This window comes from Phalacrocorax aristotelis, chromosome 15 (assembly GCF_949628215.1).
Source record: "Phalacrocorax aristotelis chromosome 15, bGulAri2.1, whole genome shotgun sequence".
In the NCBI taxonomy this organism is placed as follows: Eukaryota; Metazoa; Chordata; class Aves; order Suliformes; family Phalacrocoracidae; genus Phalacrocorax; species Phalacrocorax aristotelis.
In genome coordinates this window covers 15,681,233-15,706,388 of record NC_134290.1, presented here as the reverse complement: position 1 = coordinate 15,706,388, position 25,156 = coordinate 15,681,233, and the positions used below count along the sequence as shown (strand labels likewise).

The 25,156-nt window shown below is 45.3% G+C and overlaps 1 protein-coding gene across 12 annotated transcripts in view; it reads right to left on the bottom strand.

Annotated features, from left to right (window-relative positions):
* ARVCF (ARVCF delta catenin family member) overlaps positions 1–25,156 on the bottom strand; it is a 284,187-nt gene that overhangs the window by 95,983 nt on the left and 163,048 nt on the right. The window lies entirely within an intron of this gene.

Below are 25,156 nucleotides of genomic sequence, written 5' to 3'. Positions count from 1 at the left end.
ACATTTTACCCAACAACTTGCAAGCAGAGATTCAGAGAAGGAAGTATTTACTGTCTCAAAAAAGCATGCTGCAACTGTGCTGGAATGACTGGGCTCAGCTCAGTAAATGGAAATCATGTGAAGCATCTATCAAGGACTTCATATTTATAGGCAACCTACTACAGACTAACAGACTGCTACCTTATATTTAAACCCACTTTAAGCTTCCTCTTCAATGCCCAGCGTAGGAGGAGTGGAATTTTTGTCTGTAAAAACATTCATCCAGTTCCACAGCGAACAGGGCCATTGGCTTTCAGAGCAGTTCATCTTACACACCATTAAAAGTTTATTTCCATTTGATACAATACACTCAGCTGCAGACTACAGAAGGCTTTATTAAACATCAAGACCTACTATTAAACTGACACCTTTCTCAAACTGTCCAGAGCAATGATAATTTAAAAAAATGGATAGCTGGAGATTAATATCTGAAATAGGGGAAACACTACCCTTCTGACATCGACCCTTCGCTAAGGCCGTAAGAGCTAACTGGCTATAAGCTTATTTCAAATTTATAACAGACAGACAACAAAGAAACACTAAACAGAAAGAAAGTACATCAAAGGACAGTCCTTGCAGGGATGCTGCCCAAAGAGAACGCTTCTGCTTCTCACCAGCACGGATGTCTGAACTTTCCGTGTTCTTACGCAACTGCATGTCTCAGCACGGAAATCAGAGCAGCTCCCCTTTGGTAGATGGATGCATCTCAGAAGTTTCACAGCAAGTGGCCAATAAAGGACCAGCTTACATACTGAGAAATAAGACTTTTCCCCAGCATTATGAACCCTAAACTATGTAAAATGAAATGACGGGCTGTTCATGTCATTATAAGCCCTGAAGGTATCGGCTGCTCCGGCCTCAAAGCCAAAGCAGGGCTTCTATTTGCACATCCTGTCAGACAGGCACACAAAGAATGTCCTTATTAAGGAATAGATATACACACACACAAATATACACATAGAGACACATTTTTTTCCCCCCCCAACCATATAAAAAAAAAAGGAAAGGAATGACACAGAGCCCAAAATTGCAAAGTGAACACACTTTCCCTAAAGACAACACTGTGGGCAAACTCAGTATGCCTTTCCACATCACAGGGAAACAAAATGATTGGGATGAAACTGTTGCCGTGCAGGTGCTGAGTCTAATTACACAAAGGTTTAAAAATTCTCCGCCTGTGAGCAGCTTCCTCACTGGGGAACTACAACGTTTTATTTTGTAACATTTTGTTTAGAAAAACGGCATTAGATCCCAGCGACGGATCTAATTGTGTTTTTTGCTGTGCCGTGCCTTGCGCAAGGCCTGAAGGCCGGTATCGTCCCCAGCGACCTCGCGCTGCCGAGCAGGAGCGGGGTAATCGTGTCTCGTTCAGTTCTACAGTGAAATGTGCCATTTAATCCTGCCGTGATCTATAATTTCCTTTGAAACGAGCTGAGATGCCCCTGTTCAGTTTCCTTTATTTACAGCTGTGTTCTGACATCCTGGAACTCGGACTTCAGCACCGAAGCCGCTTTCATTGTCAGGTAAGGGCTACTGCTGACCAAGGCCGTGGCAGTGAGCCTCAGGCAATCCAGTCAGCCAAAATGCAGCCCGGACAGCCTTCAGAGACAGCACGTGCTGGGCCGCCAGAGGTGGTGTAAGCAGGCACTACTTCCACTTCTGTTGAAACCACAGAATAACTGAGGCTACAGAATCAATCAATGAGAATAAGACTTCTGAAATCCTAAAGAAAAAAAAAAAAACACAACAAACCAAAAAAATCACCCCTTCCAGTCTGCAGTACTTAATCATTACAGCCAATAACTTATGATACGCACGGAATCCTTTATGGTAGGGTTCAGATGTCAGACCGTGTCTTCTGCCACAGCTTCAGAAGGAAAACTAGCTCCTGGGACAAATATATTAATCCCTTCACATTTTTCTCGAAGATACTATATTCTAACTGCAACTCGCTTTTCCCCACCCCACAATAAAGCTTCCCTCTAAACAGAAGAATTTACACAATACTGCAATACAGTAAAGACTCACAACTTCTATTTGTCTTCACGCAACCCCAGCCTTGCCAACAGCAGAGAAACCAGTTACACGTAGAGATTTTTTTCCATTACACCTTGTCATCTCTAAGGCATCAAATGCCAAAACTGTGTTTGTTTCGAACAAACTGGGACCTTCTCACTGCTCTCGCCCACATATGTACGCACACACGTCTCATCCACCATTCTCATTTCTAGCTGCTTCTTGAGGTGACTGCATGAATTTACGTCTCTTCGTTCCCCTGTAGATTCTTCAGAGGCAAACTCTGCTTTGAGATAATAAACCTGAGGAGATGGAAGGTGGAAAGAAATATTTTGCTCTTTGGGCTTTTGCAAAACTTTTTCTTTATGAAAAAAATAAAGTCTCCCTTTGTATTCAGACTGCCTGGGGGCAAAGGAAACCTTTAAAGCTGGGCGCTTAAACATGAGCAAATTGCAAACTAGAGCATATTGATTTTAAATGAGCACTGTGCTAGTTTTTATCCTCTGGCTGCTTCTAAAATGAATATTCAGGGAGATATGGCACAGATCTACACTCCTGCAAGAGAAGACTATTGTTAGCAAGAGACTGTCCTAAGCATCAGAAAGAATAGAAGCTTGCAAAGTTCAAGGTAGATATCCCAACACAGATAACTAACCAGACTGCGTCGTCTTATGTCTTCCTTCTTATGATGTGAGCTACCGAGGAATGCAGTGAGCTAAGAGGACAGCATATCATCCAGCTTACTCCCTGAATTAGTTTAAGGAGGTGGTTCTTTGATCTCCAAAGCCAGTACTTTCTCCACATCGCTAACCCGGAGTTCTCACAAGCTAACATTAATGTAGAAAAGATGCAGCATTTTGTTATCTGTTTTTAGCTTCCATCATTAAGGATTTTAGGTCATCACAAATTGCAGAAACTGGGACACATTACCCCTTTCAACCACCTTCCTCCGTGCTCAGCCTCCAAGTCGGTATTTAGGACGCTCTTTTGCTAAACGCATCTCAGCATCTCTGATCCCAAACATCTGAATAATTAGGCTTACCTGCCAAAGTAAAGCACAAGTTGCCAGATAGGGGTGTCATGTTCCAGCTCTAACGAATAATCCTGCCAGTTGTTCCCTGCCTGCTAGAGGTAGGTAATTCCAGTTTAGAACAACACACGCTCATTCATTTACCTTGCTGGGGGCTTTCAAAGGCAAAGCAACCAGATAATTCCTCTTTTCCTATCACATTGCCCACGACGCTGTGGTCCTTCCCCTACTGTCAGACAAGAGGGTGGTCCCTAGCACAAGAGGGATCTGCCATGGCTCCAGCAAACACTGTCATCAGCTGAGCATCTGGCAAGACCAAACCTAAAGGGAGCTTCTTTCCACTCCTCTTCAGCAGGAGACTGTCAGGATCCTTGACGGTTCCTGCAGGTTGGCTGCCCCCTCCTCCAGGGACCCCCACTCTGGAAGCCACCAAACCACAGACATCACGTCACAGGGAGCACCACGGGCCAGCATCCCCCTGAGGCACGGGCGCCAAGGGGGATCCTCTGATGGCTGGGCAGGGGCCTCGCTGGCTGAGGCCCAATTCCACAGCACCCAAGCGAGGCGAGCAGGGCAGACCCGAGACAGCAGCCAGGTCCGACCAAGAGGCAGTATCACGGTGATGAGGGAGGCTCAAGGTGAACCTGGGGAGCAAATCTGCAGGTCAGGGTTAGGATCAGGTCCAGCGAGAACCAGGTAGGTCCACAGTGACAAGGCAGGTCTGAGGTCATGCTGGGGTTAGCCTGCAGGTCGGGGTCTGGGGCCAGGCACAGGCACAGCTGTAGCTCAGCTGGAGACCAGTACTCCTCCAGTATAGCCCAAGCATGGACTGAGGGCTCCAGGCTGAGCTTAAATAGAGCTCCCAGGTCTCTGGGCAGAAGCCCCATGTGAAGCTCGTCAGGGCCACCCTGAGGGATCCCACAGCCCCTCTAAACTGGCAGCAGCAGTTGTCTTGCAATAAACACACACACCCCAAGGTGACACCCCTCCCCCCCACAACTGCTAAGCATTACCCATAACATCCCTTTCAAATGATCATCTTTGGCTCCTTCCAAGAAGACTACAAAACACACCAAGTTAAGAGAACAGCTTCCAATCCAGTTATTGCATAGGGGGCCAGTAGTCATGGCTTTTGCCCCTGCTTTTTTGAATACCAAATTAATCCTATCCTGGTGATCTGTGCTTGCGTTGCCAGCGTGCTTTATAAAAGCCAAGCTTTAAAAAGCAAAACAACAATCAATTTATCCCCAGCTTGTAAAAGTTAAGTGCAGATGAAACAGCTAAAGACCTTGTAAAATAAGCAAGAATCATAAAATAACAGTAATTCTTGTTTTGTTAAAAAACAGAGTGATTTACCATTTAGGGCACATATCTCCTAGGGCTTGTTTTGCATTAGAATACTATAGCTTCTATAATCATCCCCATTTCAACTCCTAGAGTTATATTTCCATCCAAGTAGTTATTTTATATCTTTTTTAATAAAAGAATAACCTCCCCCAGGAGGAATAGACATCCTACTTTAAAACAGTAAACAAAGTTCTTTATTCCCTGCATATGAAACAATTTAAACCAGTCTGGAAATAATATAAAATTGCAGGAGATTATTACTTCCACTAAACCAGTCCCTCTTCAAAAACACCGAACACACGTACATCGAATCATCGTTCTCCCAGAGATACCCTTTGTTCAGCAGACTGCAGTGCAGGCTATTCAGGCTACTGCTTTCTCCAGGCTACTGTCAGATACCAAACTGGAAGGTTTTTGCAAAGCACAAAGGCTGGATTCTACACCAGTGGACATACTTGTCCTCAGTCAACCCCAGCACAGACAAAGCTCAAGTGTATCAACTCCTGTGAAACACATTACAAGTCTGGGCATAATTAATGGTATTGGACAACAATGCTAATTGAATTAAATGGGGATTCTCTCTCCTCCTACTAATCTTTATTTAAATTACTTATTAAAGCTTCAATCTCTGCGAAGCATGAGATTATTTGTAAGTGCAAAGCAGGCAAACATCGGTTTTGTCAGAGTCGAGTCTCATGCTGACATTCTGCCCCACGGTCTCCTTCCAGCTTAGGTCTGCGCTTCCAGCGCGGTCACGTCCTCAAGCTTGTTATTTGCTGAAGACATGTGGCAGAGAAAGGAAGACAAAAAAGGCACGTCTGCAGGGACGCATCGATCCAACAAGTCTCTCAAGGTTTGTGTGATTGGTATCCCAATGGGACGTCACAGAGGACGGTCACTGGTGGAGTTTGTTGAACTTGGTGTATTTGAGGCAGATCCTTCTCCAACAGAAGATCCAGCTCCCCAGCAGCTGAAGATGCGCAAATCCGATTACTATCACATCCTCCTGCCCCGTCAGAGCTCTTTCTTTCCCCACAGCCTGGAGGTCCCTGCTGTGCTTCTGCCCCGGGTCTGTCTGGAGAGCTTTTTGTGCACCTCAGCAGTGCAGCAGCCGGAGTTCAATCTAACCAGCACACACACCGCTGAGCCTGTGACTCCGTGAGCCTGCGCCGCCTGGGAGGCGGCTGGCTTACGCTTTTTAGACCGTGCTTCAGGAACAGAGAAACAGGTAAGCCCTCACACAGAGCAGCAGCGGCACTACCGCGAGGCAGGGCACCTCCTAGAAGAACACGGAGGCCTCGTGTTCGAGGACTGCCACACGCTGCACTCCTCCGGTTCAGAAAACTGCGGCGAGGTCCAGGTTGTCAGCACCAAGCACAGGAGCTCGGTCACACCTACCCAGACTCCTCGCTCTCAGGGGAAACACTGCTGCAAGGATGACACGTTATTGAGGCAAAATGGCACTGGAACAATGAAAAGCACGCGGACTAGCCCGTACTGAAACCTAGGCAGCGAGTAACACGCAAAGAATTTGCAAGATAGACGATATTTATGTATCCTCATCTTAAAATCATCTGCTTTGCCACAGATAAACTGATCGCCACTTAGTAAGCCTACTTCTCTGGTTAAATGTCATGTGAAACAAAATGTGTTTTTTATATCTATAAATATATATATGTATGCATATATACAATGGATTCAGCTCACTTCAGTATGAACCCAAACACAACCTATGACAAGCGCCAAGCTGTCAGAGCTCTTGCACAAGCTCTACCCTAAGGCTGGCCAGTTGAGAACATAAGAAAAATGTTAGCTCTAAATGAAAGCAGGCTGTCCTGGCACGGGGTACCAGAATGAACTCAGCCGCTCACCACAATGCCCCGACTGTTTCCTGAACACTTACACACTTCCTTTGTCCTTCAGAAACACACACGACAAGTGACTAACAACACCAAGAGCTTTCAAAGCACCAAGGTTAAAAAGGAACATTTCAGCAACTGAAAAACCCCCTCAACTACAGAAGTTTTGAAAAGCCACAAAAAGCAGCTTTTTTTGCAAGCAGCCATGGTCATTCACCATCTGAAGGCATCACACCTTTCAGGGAAAGCAAGAGGCAGGGGTGAAGGAGAAGGAATCAAAACCCAGACAAGGCCTGTAGTAGTAATATTCATCCCTCAAGTACCGCAAGACACACTGGGGTTCTGTTCAGCCACGCGGTAACTGCCCATCAAGAGGGAATGTACAGTGCTTGCCCAACGGTCAACAAAGAGGGCTTTTATGCTATTTTAAACAATCTGAAGTGTCTCAGTTAATGGAAGACCGGGCAATTGGCCCTCAACTATTTCTAATTGACTGGAATGATGGATGAAGCTAAAGGGAAAGCTGACCCACTGAACTTTTCCATAGAAAGCTAGAAAACCGAAGGAGATTGTAAACAGTTTATAAGAGCAAGAAGTGGGAGAGGCAGAATCCCAGAGGCTTTGCTCCTCTCAACCTGCTGCTAAGTTGTTTCAGACGATGGAAAACAAAGAGCTTCAACTCAGAGCAACAAACAACAAAAAATACAGGGGAAGGCCTAAACAAATAGGGTATTTTTCCCATGCTCTCCTCCCCTTTCTCCAGTAGCTACTTAGCTCTGCCATGCAAGCTGGTCCTTTGAATCAGAAAGGGCAATTTGTCACTTTGACAAGTAAGACGTCTCAGGGCTCTGTATCGCCTTGCCCTGCTTTTCAGATTGACTGGGTGTTAAGCAAAGATCGTCAAGACATTACATCTCAGTCAACTCCAACAGATGCGATAATATGTACTTAAAGCTTAGGTGTTAATCAGTCCCACCACGCCGAGGGTAACACTCAGCACATCACACATGCCCACTGATTTCCAGAACAAGGCAATCGCCGGTAGCTTTTGTACTGCAAAAGGGCAATGCAGCTGCCATGGGAGAGAGCAGCCTGCTGACCAAAACCGCTCCCAGGAGGGAAGAGCGAGGACACACATCTTCCAGGTAGGGAAATGGATGCTTAATAGGTTCAAATTCACAGCACCTATCTTCAGTCAGCTTAGTGAGATATCTAAATGCACAATAACTTAATTCTTTCTCTTTAGTCAAAAAGAATAGGAGCTTCAGAGAACAGGTCAGATCTTGCACAGACTAAATCACCTCCTCGGACACATCCAGCTTTTGCCACCGATTCTGCAGAGAGACGACATCAAACACTTCAAGAATACATTAAAGCTGGGAAATGAGTCCAGGCCTCAGAGCCCCAGTGTAAGAAGCCTGTGGTAGAACCCAGAACTGGACGAGGGTATCACCCTTCATCATTCCGTCCCTTAGTCACAAGCCCTTTTTCTCCCCCAGTGGTTCAGCAAGATCAAGCAGTAAAAACAGAAGCATAAGCCATTATTTTTCATATGAAAATGATAAAGGCAGAAAAAAGATAGCACACCTGCCACATACAGCGTTCGGGCTAGCCCTGTTTGTCTTAGCTGTCAACAGCACGGCTAGTGTTTATCTGGAAAGCTTGCCCACTAGGAAACCACGCTGAATGAGCAGGAAACGACTGTTTCTCACCAAGACTTGTACAGAGAGTTCACTGATTTGCCAAACTACCTCCCAAAGACAAACACAATGCAAATCTGCTTGCCTAATCTTTGACCAAACCCAGAACAGATCCAACTTGCTTCCGCTCTGGAGTCTTTCAGATGAGCTAACCAAGGCTAAATTAGGGGAGGTTTTTAGTGGCATGAGGTTACATCATGGGTTACAATTTTCCAACGAGCTGCTTCCTTCATCTCCACCTGCTGCCATTAAAGGTGGTGCGGGATGACTCGTTTGTACATTTCCTCCTGCAAGACAGACACTCAGCTTCCTTTTCTTCCTGGCCTCACAGAGTTTGGGTCATAAATTAAACTGATGCATGTATTACTAGATATCAAGTCCACAAGCTCACGTGCACATAGGCGTCAGAAGTACAAGCTAGGTCCTTCATCTAAAGCAAGATAAAGAACTGTTGGTTTGGCAGAGTAGCAGCAAGTTTCTTGACGCAGTCTGTGTGTCCTAGACTCTACCCTGGCCACTGAAACACAGCACTACTGCTTTAAACCAAAATCTGCCAGACCCAGCCTCTCAGTTCTAGGCTAACACACGCACGCCTACTCACACTGACGAAACTACCTTAGAGAATTACTTTTTAACTTCCAGACAGATGTAAACCATCTCTGCGTTCTTTGAATTACGACCAAGACTGGAACAGTATTTGGGCGTCCTAGCAGCCGTAGTGTTAAATTTAACTAATCTCCTCACCCACCCGCAATCTTGCCTGTAGATCTAAACTGCACAACAAAAATGCTTCTTGTGGCAAAACACACTGCCACAACACAAAAAGAAAAAAAAAAGGAAAAAGAGAAAAAAAGCTTTTGTAATCTTGAGGGAGACAGAACAAATGGATTGTTGATGAATTTTTAAGCCTGCATTCCAAGAAAGCCGTTTCTTAAATAAATTATTTCTTATTCTAGGGAATACAAAGTGATTGACGATAAATCTAATCACCCGTCTCACGAGGAATGTGCTTGCCAATGTCTCCCACTATTAAGTACCAAAGCAGGTTTGCCTGGCACCAAGACAGCGGGACTGCTTCAGTCCAGACAGCTCCCCAAGAGATTACCCACGTTAAATCACATTTGACTTCTTCCCTCTGCATCTCACCCCCTTCCCTCCCAACCCCACACCAAAAGCCACTGTCTAAACAAAACATAGCGGGAAACGTGTGAACAGCCTCAAACAGAGGCCTGGCTCTCAATATTATGTAGCCCCAGCAAGGAAAAATGTGACAGCGGGAAAGAAGCTCTGCAGGAGGTCTCTGGACGGCTACAAGTCCATTTGAACACCAAAAGACACAAACAAGCCAACAAAGCCAGAGGTCACTCCATCTGCTGTAAATCTTCTAGAGGGAAGGGAATCCAACAGAAAGACAATCTTCCCAAGTGTGATGCAGTTACTGTGTTATTTCAACTGCCCAAGAAAGTTCACCAATGGCTTTTTTTCACCCCCCCAGGAGTCCATTTATTTCACACATTCTCTGTGTACTTCATAAGCCTGAGCTTACAACTGCTGCTTGTATACGGACAGACCTCACACAGACTAGAAAGACAGCAGGTAGACTTGCTAAGCCAGCGTTAAACCAGAAATAAACAGTAGAAAGAGAAGGGGAAAAAAGATGAAAGAGAGCACTTGGATATTAGGGAAAATACTGAGTAAGAACATTTCATCATCTCTATTTGGCACCCGCATGGTCACTACTGGGACAGCCTGTCAGCTCTCCTACCCACGGCCAGGGAAGGACGCGGATACACTCCAGTGGGCTCAGAGCACAGCTAAGAGGAGAAGGAGCAGAAAGGTCTCCTGTCCTGCCCTAAGGTCCAAGTTTTTCACTTCAAAGAGAAGGTCAAGGGGCGATTTGGTTACAGTCCAAGTGCCTAAAGGTGTAATGGAAAGTTGATAGAGAACCCTTCAGTCTCAGAGATGAAGGTTGAACTAGACTCCCCTTCTCACCTGGGCCAGGGGTGCTTTGAGCAAGGCCAAGCTGCAAACCAGAGCACTGGGTCAACTGAAAAACCACCAAGGAATGACCATCTGTGCCATCCCCCAACCTCTGCTATCTACAGCACAGCTCCCATGACCCGTTGTGCCAACGTAACTGAGATGGCTGCATAAGAGTAGGAACCAGGGACTGAAGGAAAGTGGGGGAAAAAGAAGAGATGAGGGCCACTTATTCAGGTGCTGTCACCTAGAAAATTCATGGGAAACCACTGGGTCCTTTCAGTGTGTAATAAGAATGGTGAATGTCAACAGTCAGGCCATTTAGCAAGGACTACTATTACTGCTCGATGAGCTTGAGTCTCAGGAAGGAGAAGTCATTTAAACTAAGGTGGAAGTCACTTGCCCAGAGGTAAATATCTTCACTAGTAAAGTAAAATAACTCTCAATTTCTTCATTAAATGTGTTTGGATTTTTTTTCATCTTACATCGGCTCTGGCTAGGCATTCCACGTGCTTGCTGGAAATGTGCATCTTTCTGTGACCAATCCTATTGGCACTGTGTGTCAGTACGGCCAGATGAAAGCATTTGAATTGTAAAACCCAATCGCATTTGCCAACCACCCAATTATTTACATAGTATCTTTTTTATTATTGCTGATGTGCTTTTGTTTGGCACTTCACAACAGAATTCAAATATGATTAAGACAAGACGTGGCCCTAGAGCCAGCAATCTCAGTCACTTTCAAACAGGTTCTCAGAGGGCTTTTCAGAGGCCATTTCTCAATTAAACACGCACAGATGACAAAAAGCGATCATGCAGGATGAAATTAAGGACTTGCTATTAACGAGCATCAGTCAGAAAACTGGATTCATGCTCCGAATGCTGTACTTCCCTACAGCTGGCAAGGCAAGCTGCAAGGTTGCTGTTTCAACCCAGGGATAGGACACCTGCGTTTCACTCCCACTCCTTGTTGTCATTTTATGCCAGGAAAGGGAATCTTTAATTTTTCCAGAGAAGCCCTGCCAAGCTGAGGCTGTAAATAGGATACGGTGTGTTAGTAAACTTCTAGCCAGCTTGCTCATATCCCGGCCAGAACTCTTCAAAGTGCCCAATTCCCTACACACACGCTGGCAGCAGTGACTACCTCGCTTCCAGGCAAACCAGCCTCCTGTGTTCGTCTCCCTTTGTTATTTAGGCTTGTACAGGATATGCCATTTTCATCTGTTCTGGCGGAATGTGCGGCATCCAGGTACCCAGCCTTGCCTCCTCTCCTTTATATAAAAGGAACTGCTTCTATGAGCCCCACCTCCACCACTAAAATTTTGGCAAAAATTAACAGAGTCTTAGTGTGAAACTCCCATAAGTGCATTAGAGGAACAAAGTTCTCTGTAAAGCATCAGCAGTCCTTGTACCATCTATACACACAGCTGTCTTTCTCAGAGTTCAAATAAAGTCCTTTTATTTTTCTTCCAACTCTTCACAAAGAGCCACAGAACAAACAGCCAGCCATCCCACCCACCTTCATTAAACAGTTGGACAGATTCAATCAGTACAGATTTAGCAGCAGCGAGCCCGCCGCCAGCGCTGAACACCCCGCCGTAAACACTGCTGCCGCCTCCGGGACTCACCCCGAGCACAGCGCTGGGAACCTCCTCAGAAATACACGCTAGCGGGGTTCCTTCTCCTTCAGTTTTCAGCTTTTGGGGTTACCCTGCTTCTGAGAGGAGAACGGTGCCTTTTAATACCCAGAGTCCCCAGCAGCACAAAAATATCTCTAAAAAGGTGCTGCTGATCCCATCAGTCAGGTTTGCTGATCTGGACTAACCCATCATTATACCCTGAACAAATGAAGACATCCTCAAGGACAGTCGGACAGAACTCCGTAATGTTCCACAGCTCGACTTGTTAGGCCAGGGAGTGCGATAGTTGTCAACAGATAAAACATAAGCACGGAAGAGAGTAAGTCTGGCAGAAAGGAGATGCGAAAGCAACACGGGGAGCCAGAAGCACACCAAGAAGAGATGGGCAGAGAAAAGCATTACAAAATGCACAAGTCTGCCCAGGGAGGGCAATAACAAAACATTAAAGCATGGCAGGGAAAGGGGTGGGGGAGAACAGGGAAAATGGGACAAGATAGAACCCATAAATGGAATGAGTGTCATGTGAACGCCAGATCAGCGGCTTTCACATGAGAAAAGTGGTAGGAAAAGGGGAGGGGAGGGACACAAGAGAAGTATTTCAGTTTTTAATTTCATCATGTTAACGCTGCTTTAGTTCACTGTGTAAATCTTTTGACGCATAGTCACTCTCTCCACAAACAGCAGAATATTAGATGCTTTTTTAAGGCTTTCCAAACAACGCGGTGTTATTCTTTGGCTTTTCATGTGGTTTGCCTAGACTATGTTTTTGTTGCTGAGCTCTCCTTAGGTGTGCATCTTGTACTGACGCTTACTGACAGGGAAGAGATTATGAAACACAAGAAACCTGAGCACAAGCCCAGCATCCGATTCCACACAAGCGAACGCTCACAAGCAACAGTACGATGCCTTGCTTGGGACTTAGTGATACTTCTATACACATTCACGATGAACTGACTGTGCCCGAGCTGTTCCGAAGCGGCCTGTGAGCAGTTCACCGAGGAAGGGAGAGAAAGGGTCTTTCCGAGACGCTCCCGGTGAGCGCAGCCCCGGCGTGTCATGGCCCGTCTCCCACAGCAGAAGCTCACGCGCCAGCCACGCCACGTTCAGCCTCCCGGCAGGCTGGCTCGCAGCATCTGACCCGCGAGCTCAGGATCGGGGAGGAGCGCTGCCCGGAGCCATGAATACGGGAAGTGCAAGAACACTACGGGGACAGGGCCAAATGAATAAATCTCGCTTACACAGGATGACGGTTAGCACGTCAGGAAGAGCAAACGCAACAGCCCAGCTCTTCGGGTGGAAGTTACCCATCCCGAACGGCAAGTTCTGTCAACTGGAGAACAATTCACACGCCACAGGCGGGAAACTATCCTGATTCTACACTTAACTCAATTATCCCTGTCAACGGTGACCAAACCCGTCAGTATTTACAGCTTCCTATCATTTACCGGTTCACACATGCAGAAATTAAATCAACTTCTGAATAAGGAATCATCAGCAACTCTGATCACAGGAAAAAAAAAAAAAGCAGAAAAATATTCTTGCCAAGAAGTTTAAGCTGAGTACAGCCCCCGTTTAGAAAATTAAAGGAAACCTACAGATAACCGTATAATTCACTTAACAAAAGCCTCCCAACATATTGTAACAGGCCCTTAGTATACATTTTCAATGTGTTTGGAAACCCAGAAAATACACTGGATAACGTGCCTGTATACCCTCAGCAGTAAATGTTACAGCTATTCTTAATCCTAGCTTTGTAAACCTTGTAGACATAATTCATTGTGCTTTTGGATCCATAATATTTTGCAAAGCACCGCAGTTTGCTGGCTTATAACCATGCCCTGCCAGCTCACTGGGTAGAAGGATTTCTGCTGACTTCATGTATCATTTCAGTTGCACTCATCAGGGATTAATAATTTTCCCTGCTAAGGATATTGGCTGCAAGTACTAAGTAGAAGAGGTTATGCATGTGTCTGAAAAAAGCTGGTGACATTTTGATAGGCGATATTTGACTATGAAGGCATCAAATATAAATTGTACTAATGAAAAGCAGGGTCCTTCATTAAAAAGCGAAAAGCACATAAACAACCCAGAAGTGACTGAATACAGCACAGCGCTGCTTAGAGCATTGAATCATGTTCTGAAATAACCAAATGATTTATTATTTATTTACTATTCACTATTTATAGGTGTATTCAGCAGCACAGCTTCCGAAGGTGCGACGGAAGAACAAGGCTACTCCTGGGAAACACACCTCCCCACGCAGTATTTGTGTCCAGCCCTCCTGCCTCCGTTCATTCTGTCTGTACTGTAAGTGACTGGCAGTCCGATTCGCCATTAACATTATCCGCAAGAGAAGGTCAAGTTGTCCCGTACTAATGACGTTTTGAAAACCCCCAAAGAAAGGCTGGCAGCAAAGCCAAATAAATACAGAGTGAACAAGCACCAAAAAGGAATTTCACTGTTTCTTCCATGAAGTTCAAATAGGCTACTTAAATTTCAAATCTTTTGGAAATTCTAATGCTTTTTAAAAGATGTAATTGATAAAATTGCTTTGTTATCATAAATGCCTTTTACACCCCTAACTCCTCCAAGAGGAGGTGAGATCATCAGATAAGCCTCTGTATTCTTTGCAGACATTCATGAAGAAATTTCTCCTCTTTTTCACATACAGCGCATGCATACCACAAGAAATAAGACCTTTTTTTAATGGAGAGTATTTCATGTAATGAGAAGAACCTGAGGAACCATAAAGAGAGGCTACCTTAAGCATTTCTGGTTCAAGCCTCTAACCAGTAAGGTCACACCTCCGCCCACTGCCAATTCGGAAGCACTGCCGTATTTTGCAATGAAGGCAATGTTCCATCATAGGGTATTTGCATTCCAGTAATAGGTTTCTGTCTTTGTACTCAGCAGGAAGTAAGCAAATATCAATACAAGTCCACATAATGAGTCTAATCGAATTTTACACAGTTAAAAAAGCCTCTCAGAACAAATCACTGAGCGAATTGCTTCAAGAACATCACCTTCCCACCTGCAGCAACACCACAGCAGAAGAAACCATCACCAAAATCCATTGCTTATAGCATTAAGCAGCATTTTGCAGTTTGAGCAGTCAAGCAAGTTCTAACGGTCAGTAGCAGATAGCTTTTGTAAACCATTTATATCTTGTTACTATTAAAAAAGTTTCACAAGAGAACTGTCAGGACCAGGCGGAGAGATTTTAAGATCTCCACCGTCAATCACCACACTCCAAGTATTAGTTTACTGTTCCCTCTCTCGGCGCTATATGATCTTGATGTTGACAGACCAGAGGACTTTTTTTCTAAAAGAAGATAAATTAAGCAGAGGCTTGTAATTCAGCTGACTTGCCGTGCAGTGCCTATTAGCTGCGCAGCCTACCACCCTCGAGTCAGTGCAGTACCACAGAGAGATGCAAACAAAGCTGTTCCATATTAAGCGGACAGCACTGACAACACTACCCATTCATGCAGCAGGTCTTTTTTGTAAGCGTATGTGTATGCTTCGATACATAAAATAGCTATTTTCAGAGCTGATAATTCCGCATGCGCGCCGCCGCCGAAGCGCGCGTCTCAGGACAAAGAGGCCGCAGAGTGCCGGGAGCTGGCCGGACTCAGCCACGCAGCCCACAGGGCAGCGGTGAAAACCGGCATGTGTTGACATCAGTTGTATGCGAGAACGCTGGTGGCTGAGACAGCTTAAGCATTAACTGCAGTCTGCTTTTCTAAAAGCCTGGCAGCAGCAGAGAGGAGGCAGCCCCCAGCCTATCGAGAGAAACAGCAAGTGACAATTCGGGAAAGCATGTTCACTATCCATTCATGCATGCATGCATGCAATCTTGGGCCAAACAGCGGATGTGCTAAAAGGTTTTCCCCGGAGGAACAGCGTTTATTAATTAATATCTACTGAATTAATTGGTTCCCCATATGCTCTGCTGTGCTTCTAACACTGCAGCACTATCAATGTTACTGAAAGGTGTGGTGACTACCTCGGAAGCTCATCAGGACACTCCAGTCAATCAAAAAAACCACAAACTTATGTTTTTCTTTTCACCAAATTCAAAGCGTGTGCCTGTGCAGAACTTATGGAAAACCCATTTAAAATCTCCAATCCATAATCCTTAAAAAAAAAAGCCAACGCATGCTCTTGCTTCAGACACAAGCATGGCATACAGCAGAAAAAGAGAAGGAAGGTACTGCTCTGAGGCCATCGGCTCATCTACTGGCCCATCACCTGCAGTAACCCTGGTGCTCCTTTCACCCATTTGCCATCACACCTCTTACACCAATCTATTTCCCGTAGCTCATGCCGTTCCTACCAAACTAATCTTTACATCCACCATATCCTCTCCTCTGACTCCCTTTCACCAGCGCAGGGGAGGCATTTCTGGATTCTGGCTACACCTGGCACAAGTCTGTACAGTGCCACCATCGTTCCAGTGCTATCCAACTCATCGAGAGGCTTTATTCATCGCACGGCGGTGTCAGCTGGCAGGGCCCACGGCTCCAGTCGTTCCTGGTATGGCCGTCATCCTTCTCCAGCCTGCGCGTGTGAGCTCCGGCTGTAGCAGCAGAGGAGGGACACCAGTCCCACAGCCATCCTCTTGCAAACACGCGCTGGCACAGGTTGTGCATTCTCAGCCACGAGGACAAAGCGCTCACCAAGACGTTCCTCCTCCACTGCGACACCACCTCTCCCAACCCCCCTGGATGCACCTGCACCATGCACAGGCCAACAAAACCCTTTGTCGGGTTCGGGGGGGACAGGCAGCCATTACAGCATGCCCTCTTGCAGATTCAGAGGCCTTTGATGTTTATTTAGTCCAGGTCTCCAATTTCAGCATTCCCTCACGTACGCATACCCACTTAGTCAGATTCGGAAACTTGAACGTCAACAACTATAATTACCACACCCAGTGGTGAGCTCAGACGGCAGCATCAGCATCCGTGACGCAGACAGGGCTAGCTGTCCCGGCTCCCCTTCAGAAAGAGTCTAAAGTTGACATCTGCAGCAGAAAAGCTCTGACCCAGCTAAATTAAAATACTGTGTTCCAAGGTTTTACTACCATGCTACCAGTACAACAAGAGGCTGCCTACTGCAAGCTGAACGGGCCCAAGGACCAGACCTTTCACTATTGTTTAGACAGAAACTGCTCTCGCAACGTCAGAAAGGTCTGGGGTGCAGCCGCAATATCACACTTAAGGCCTCCCCACCATAAAGCTGAGAACAGCCTAGCTGTAGAGCTTCAACAAGACAATTCTGCTGCAGGAAACGGTTAAAGCACACCACAAAAACATTTATCAATATACACAGGTGTGGCTGCAACGTGTTCGAAACTCGCCTTCTACAGGCAAAGGTGCCACCAGCTTGTGCTGGTGAGAAACAGAAGGGGCCATAGAGAGGCTTAAAATCACATTCCTAATTCAGAGGAATGTGAATTGCTAATAATAATTTCTTTACAAGAACATAGCAAGTAGAGTAAAAATTGAAGCTACCTTCAGAGAACATTTGCTGCGAAGCAGGCTGCAAATGAGTCGGCAGGATCTCACTACCTGTCTGGCAAACGTATCTTCATGTTATACCGGGCATATGACAAGCAAGACTTCTGAAGTGATCTGTATATAACATTAGTGCACAATGCCACAGTTAGGAATGCAGCAAATTAAAAAGGTGGGAAGACTCCTCCTGTCTGGGAGAGTTGTTTCTGAAAGACTTGCAACGTGCCACATGGACCTAGGTGCAGCACTTCGTCTTTCTGAGAGATGGCAAATCTGTCTTAAAGCTATGAACCGCTCCTCTTTAATTCAGAATATCTGCCCATCCAATGATTAAATCCTTTGACATTTCATTTAGGAGGAGGCATTTCTCTTCTAGATACTAGTAAAATCATACGACAACCAAAATGATAAATATGTTCAGTTTCCAGCCACTCTGATACAGCAGAAGCTCACACAAAGGATCTGAAGAAGCCGTAACCACAGTACCCACAATATCCCATCAATACAACCTCAGTAACCCCCCTGCGTACAGACCGAGCTGTTCCTCGGGGCACCTATTTGCTCTTCCAGGATTCAGGCTTAAGAGGATCTTTTCCATGCACTTCACTTTGTTTTGGTTCACTACCCTGCATGCAGATATGGAAGACTTCATAACACATTTGCTGTCCACCTGGAAGACATTAATGATTAATTTCCAAGCAAATCAAATATAGACAGCTCTAGGGCTTTCCTCTGTTTCTTCATTGCTTTCTTTGAAGAAAGCAAAAACCCAGAAACATAATGTAGAATCCAGCTAGAGATATTAAAAAACTGCTGTATTTTTCAGTCTCTGCACACTAGCCGGAGAGTCAAAGGTTTTAATCAAAACCCATGGATTAGGAGAAATTATTTCAAGCACACAAAGTGCATGACAGATCAAATCTTCTCCTCTGTCATACGAGATAACCATTACATAGCGGATTAATTTGCAAACATTATTTTAACCAGGTTTTATATAAATCAGACTAGGTGAAGAGATGTGAAGATGCGATCTGTATTGCCAGCTTCACCCCAGGAGCACCGACACCGAGGAGCGAGCGAGGACTTACATGAGGTCCATGCTGAAGGAGGCTCTGCGTGCGGAGACGACTCACTCGGTGGTGAAAGGTTATGTTCACCACGACTCCCCGCCCAGCCCTTTGAAAGATGTCATCTTCCTCCTTTCTCGGCTGCAGTGCAGCTCTGGGGAACGGCTAAATGCAGCCCAGAAGGCGACCGACTACAGAAGCAACGCACGCTCGCTCCGTTCGGCGCCGGTTCAGCCCTTACAGACAGCTCTGGCTCTCAAGGCATTTCAGAGGAGCTCGCTCGAGCAGGCCGTGAGAAGCTCATGCACCTCAGCTGCCGAAACACGAAAGCATCTGACAAAGGGAGCGGGGAAACACCAATTAGGGATTGGTGAAAAGGGAAAAAGCCACAGCTACGTTTTCATTTCCCTATAAATCCATTGTCTGTGCAGTCAGCGGAACCAAGCCATTTGATTTAGATTTACCTCACCTATCAGTCTCCTACTTTGAAAAAGGAAAATATTGTTCAGCTTTCTCAAGACAGAGTTAAAAGGAACTTCCTACAAAGATCTCCCCAGACAAAAAGCGCTAGTGACTTCTTGCAAGTTATAAATATACCAAAAACTCTCAAGAAGTTTCTGACTCCAACTTTTGCTTTTACAGTACAGGTTGTCAGATGAGTTCTTGATGTCTTTTGTAGTTGAACATTACCTGGGGGCTGAATGCAAGAAAGAAACAGCTACAGCTTCTCAGAGTAACTCCTGATGCAAATACTCTGTCCTGCAGGAAAAACAATGCTCTTCTGAAATAAAATTAAACCACTGGTAAAGCAGAGCAATTGCTCTGGAGTGAAGCCGCTTTTAATAATAACAAGAAACCATGCAAGGACAACTGTAATGTATAAAATTCACACTGGAATAGACTGCACAGGCCAGCACAGCCACCCTAACATGCCTGTCCAAATACACTAAGGAAAAAATCCTGTGAGAAGGCTTGCAACAGGAATTCAGGAGAATACATGGGAAAATATTTGACAATTTTATATCTAGAACACACAAAACATCAAACTATAAGGGGGGTGGGTGTGTGTGTGTTGAGCAGCAGCATTATGGAATGTGCCTAGGTGCTTTGTTTCCTGCCTGAAATTTGCCTCCTGATGGAGCAATCCACAATGACAAATAACAAAACTGGGGTTTTTTCCCCATCCAGTCACCGCCACAGATCTCAGATGTTCTGGGAACAGTGGGAGGTAAGGCTTTGCAGGAAATAGCTGGAAGACTAGGGAATGAGAAGTACAAGTGGTTGAGCTGTTCTCGTAAGGGAAGGCCAGAGGAACACGCACATATAGCATGCGGCAGAAGAAAGGGAAATAAAATTGCCTTGATTGATCGGATTTAACATTGCTGAAGAACAATTCACAGCAAGGGGTTTACTAACCACATTCTCCCAAGACAGGCTTCCCATAACAGCTGCATTTTGTCTCTCTGGTAACACCTTAAAAAGAAACCCAACACATAGAGTACGTACAGCAGCATCTACTCCCAGTACCGGTCTGTGCAGTTACAGTCAGCTTCCCGAGTCTTTTTCCCTTCGTTCTTTTAAAAAAATGAAAGAGAAGAGGGGAAGAGATCACACCTGTGACATACCTTAAAGCATCAGAAACTTGGTCAGCTTTTGCAGTAATCTGAATCCCCTTCCATTTTCTCACAAAATACATGAGCCTTGTGCAGATGGGATGCCGTATCACGGCAGATAAAGAGAAAACATGCAGAACTGAGGTCGGGGTTTATGCTGCTGCTATTCTTTTTCATTGGGAGAGGCAGTGGGCTACACGTGGTGCGTGTGAAAGAATAAAAGCTAAAGCAAACAGCTTGGAAGTCCTGTTAAATTATCAGTACTGAGTAAGAATCGCAAAAGCCGCACAACATCGAAAGAGACTATTGGGTTCAGTTAAGCTGATGTACACTGATCAGGGAAAAACATCCGAACGCTGCCAGAAGTCCCAGCACGACAGATCTCCAGTCTAGGATGCATCCCCAGGCGTGAGGTATGAGTCCTACAGCTGACCAGGGGTCACAAGAAGAATCCGCGAGCATTCTAGTGACTGATGGCTCAGGCCTAAACACTACTTGAGGGAAAAGAAACAGCACCTCAGAGAACGCAAAAATGTAGACTGTCTTCTACATGTGCTTTAACAGTACCTGGAAAATTGTGTTATAGACAATCTAATGAGGCAGTAAGTCGTATATCAACATCTGATGCATTGATGATCTCTACCACTGTATCAAAGAACCTGAGATTTTCTTGACATTTAAGAAAACCAAGAAAGTATTTTCAGAAGTTGCGTGTGAGTCAGTTTGGCATTTATGTAGCTCAGAAGATAACGACACTTTTATTTAGCAATTTTAACATATGACTAAGCGTGCCTCAAATCGGGGCACTTGCACCTCTCTTGGAGGTGGCAACTGAAGGTGGCATTAGCAGTGATCTCATCTTCAGGCAGGGAGCAACAGCCAGAGCCTTGGCGAAAAAGGAAAACGGGCGAACCTTTCACTTGGTGGGCAAGCCCACGGCTTCACTCCAAGTGGCAAAACACAACAGGAGCAAATGAAAACAAAGCCCCAGCCATGCTTGAGTTCCTACCGAGGGAGTGGTGTTTTCCTCAAATATTTCCAAACAGCGGCCAGCAGGGGTGGGGAGTCAAAGCCTTCAATGCAAACTGTTTATTTAAATAACTCCTTTTAATTGTCCTTCCTCACATAGCAGGCTTTGGCCGCAGAGTCGCTTGTCCTCTGAGAGGGGGTGAATATTTACCCTTGGGACTGCGATCATAGCCGTTACTAACACCAATCTCACCATTTCTGGAAAAAAAAAAGCTTAAGCTAATAATGAATTAAAGCATTAAAAAGCAGTGAAACTGCTTTTCCATTTAGCAATAGCAGAGGAATTGCCAACCAGTTTATTCTTGACTATTTACTGAGCACCTGAAATGGTGCAGATCGTTACTTCCAGCAGGCACCAGGGATGTTAACCTGAAGATTTATGCAGGAGGCAAAACCTGGTATTGTAATATAGCCACAATATATGCAAGCTTTATATAAAACAATATGCTCTTCTGAGAAATTACAGTAATTTGGGTGTGAGAGCGTGAAAAGACTTAAATCTGGCCAAATATTGTTAGGACAGCCAGGGAGAAATTACCCAGCACACCAAATGCCAAATAAAAATACTAAACAAAAGCCAGCTATCTTGGTCTGTAAATTTTTGCCTCCCAATTGCTGTGTAGGCACATTATTTAGAGCAGCTGTGTTATTAAAAAAAAAGCTCTTATGCACACACACAATTCTGTGCAGACCTTTGACCCTGCAGTGAAGGACTTCACATATGTTTCGTCCAGCAGAACCTACTTGACTAGTGTCCCAGATTTAGCACCGAGAGGAAAAATCATCTACAGCATAACTCTGTTAAATGAATGTGGCTTCATTTAAGTCAGAAGCCAAGACTGGCTCATGCAGCCAATGCAGTTAAGTATCAGGCGAGGAAAACGTTGGAAGGAAGAGGAATTTCTCAACTGAATGTTATAAGCCAGGACAAATAAACCACAGTGACAAGGGGCATCTTTGGATTACTGCTCCATCACAGCTGAGCTATAGATTCTCAGCCACTTCACAAAACTAAGAAAAAGACGCGGTCACTCCCCATCTTGCAGGCGGGCAGCTGCATGCTGAACGCTGCGGCAGCGGCCAGAGTCGAGCTCTTCCCTTTTGACCCGCTCCTGAACAGGCTGCCCAGGGAGGTGGTGGAGTCTCCATCCCTGGAGGTATTTAAAAGAAGGGTAGACGTGGTGCTTGGGGACATGGTGTAGTGGTGGGCTTGGCAGTGATGGGTTAGCGGTTGGACTTGATGATCTTAAGGGTCTTTTCCAACCTGCACGACTCTATGATCCCCAGGCACCATTCTTACCTTTCCAAAAACTAATTTGTCACAAATTCATGGGATTTTTATTTCTTAACACCTCATTTAAAAGATCTCCTAGCAATCTCAAACAGTCCAGCTCAGGCCAACGCCACAGCAGCTACCCCAAAATGAAAAGCCCAACCTGAGCGGAAAGCTTAGTGATGCAGGACACCTTTCACCAGGAAGCCTCATTTAGCCATCACCTATACTGGCATGTCTAAGGCACAGCTCTGCTAAATCCATGGCATCGCGACAGTACAAGCGAAGGAACGCATTGCTTCAGCAAGGAGAAAGCCATCAGAAGCAAAACACAACTGGAAGATTTTTTTTCCTTGAGCGTTATACTACTCTCCCCTGCCTCTGAAATTGTTCAGGAACCCCCCACACACATTCAAAAACACATATTTGAAGAGACAGAAGCATATAACAGAGTTTGTCCTGGAGGCACAAAGCAGAACTGGGTCAGAAAACTGGGTAACATTTGACTTGCTCAGGCCAACACAATCAGGCAAAAATGAAGTTTTGATTGGATTATGGCCATGCTGGCTCGAAGCAGTTCTCTCCTACCCTGACTTCAGTGCTAAATGCCTTGAGCAATGACGCTATCACGTTCCACATTTTCAAGAGGATGTGTTTGGTTTCATCCTTTCACGTTTGCACATGCCCAGTGTCCCTTCTTCACCCACCAGCAAAGAGGAAAAACCTTTCATAACCTTCTTCTGAGCTTAATTAAAAAAATCACCCAGTACTTGCCAGCAGAACCCAGATCAGCGCAGTCAAATGTCATCTCAGAGCAGGCACATGAGCCTCCTCTGCTGCAAGACCCGAGTGTGCCCATGCACAGACTGCCCTTCGTGTTACACCCAGCAGTGGACATGAACAGAGCCACGAGCTTCCCGCTCCTTGCCATTCATATCAAATTGACTGAATATCATAGGTATCTTAACGTGAGATGACTTCCCAGTACGGTTAACCCTGCACTCTTCTGTTTTACCTATTCCAAAATTTATGCTGCTTCTCTGCTGCTAGAAAGAGTCCCAGGAACAGAAATTCCCAGGTCCGTTCCTATCCACTGTTTCCCTGTAATGGGCTTTCTACTCCCTCCTTTGTTGTTTTTTATTTTTCTCTCCCACAGGAGGAAAGGGCGCAAGATTTATACCCCCAAAATTTTGAAACAAGACAACTGAATAGAGAAAAAAAATTAGAAAGCAGAGGGAGGGTAGCAAAAGTGGATAAACACAGAGGTGAAAGCACAAGGGTGGGACCCCGCTGGGAGCCAGCGTAAGAGCTATTAACACCACGCAGTGAAAACCATGTTTAGACAAACCCCGAGGATACACATCTGGATGGTATTGACACAAGTGACCTTGTACAAAGTAGGGACAGCAACAGCTCGCCAATACTGCAGGAGATGTCCCAAGCAAACAAAAGGCCCTCTTTTCACTCGTATTGTGTAACTTGAACTAATTCACCACTTTCCACTAGTATTCTACAGTGCACAATCATCACCTTCACTACACCCTGAGAAGTTCAAAACCAGCATTCCTTTTAAAGGCTACTTATTTCATAGAAGAGGGAACTGAGGCACAGACTAGTAACAGATTATCTCCCAGTATTTCAGTGCCTCCGGTTGTGCTGAGCTCATGTGACATGTTGAGCTGAGCTTATGTGACATGTTAGTTGTCAGCAACAGCAAGTAAGTCTCCAGTTAAAGACCTTTTACTTCTCAGGCCGCTGATGAGCTAGCTGATAAAGCTCATTCTTTTTGCGTGGCAGATTTTGTGAAATGTCCCACAAATGGAAGTTTGCCTCTGGAACTCATTTATCAGGAATTTCAGCAATGCTGTACGCAGATGTTGCATATCACTTTAGGCTCCTGCTAAAATGCAAAATGTTGTTGGACTCCAATGTGAAGGATGAACTACACGGGACTTAAAACTGCCGAACTCCCATGAAGACTGCCAGCGCTTCCCTCTTGCAGCAATGAGAACACACCAGCGTTAAACAGCGAAACATCCAAAGCAAAACACTCTACAGTGCTCTGAAGTTCACTGGCATGACACGCCTAGCTACTGCCCCGAAGCCTTTCCTCACCTTGCCCTCTGCCCCTCATACTTCTTTTCCTTCCATTTAGCTGCAATTCAGATGTTTTTGCTAAGCTTTTCCTAAGTGTCCCCCATGCCAAAAGCACACGCTGTCCTCAGTATCTAGTCAATTTTCTTAAATTCCCAGTATCAGCTACCGTTTCTATAGCATGGCAGTTCTAATCTCCTCCAATACTTTCAAACAACGTTCTCTCTCTGCTGCTTTATTGCCCATCCTACCTTAGCATCTGATGCCCAACATCCATCTCCTTTGGTACGTGACTGAAGCACTCAGCCTCCCATTAGTAACTCTGAAAAGCCAGCTCTTCGACTAATACATCAGCATGAGCCATTTCCTCCTCCCCTTTCACAGCCATCAAATACAATTCACAGGAGCTCTGCCTCAGAGTTTTTATTACTAGCCCCCTTCAATCCAAGGAATTGGGCCAAAATAAACCATCTCAATAAACCACCTCACTTCTTAGTCCTACAACCTTCCGTCCGTCACAGCCATTCTTAGCATACCTGGGTCTACCTCGCACTGTGTTCCAGGGATTGCTTATTTTAAGAAAGGTGGAGGGGACAGGATGCTGAAGCGGGACGCCTGACTCCGCCAGCGGCACAACAGAGAGCCTGGGGAGCAGGGATGTACAGCAACTAACCCAATGGCATCTATCTATAGAGGCAAGCAGATACAGCTTCTTTACCAGAAGCTTTATGGCCTGTAAGTGTTCAAGTTCAGGTTATTTGTAGAGTCTCAGCTCCAAATCCACAAAGCCTAACCTCAATTTTTGCCAGAAGTTGCTCTATTAATAGCAGCTTCTTTCCTCCTGGGAAATACCAACACAATCATCTCTCAGATTCTTTAATATGGCCTAACAACGAAGGCAAACAACAAAGGAGGCAACAACCCAGCTTAGAGGAGTTCTTACCTTTTAGTTG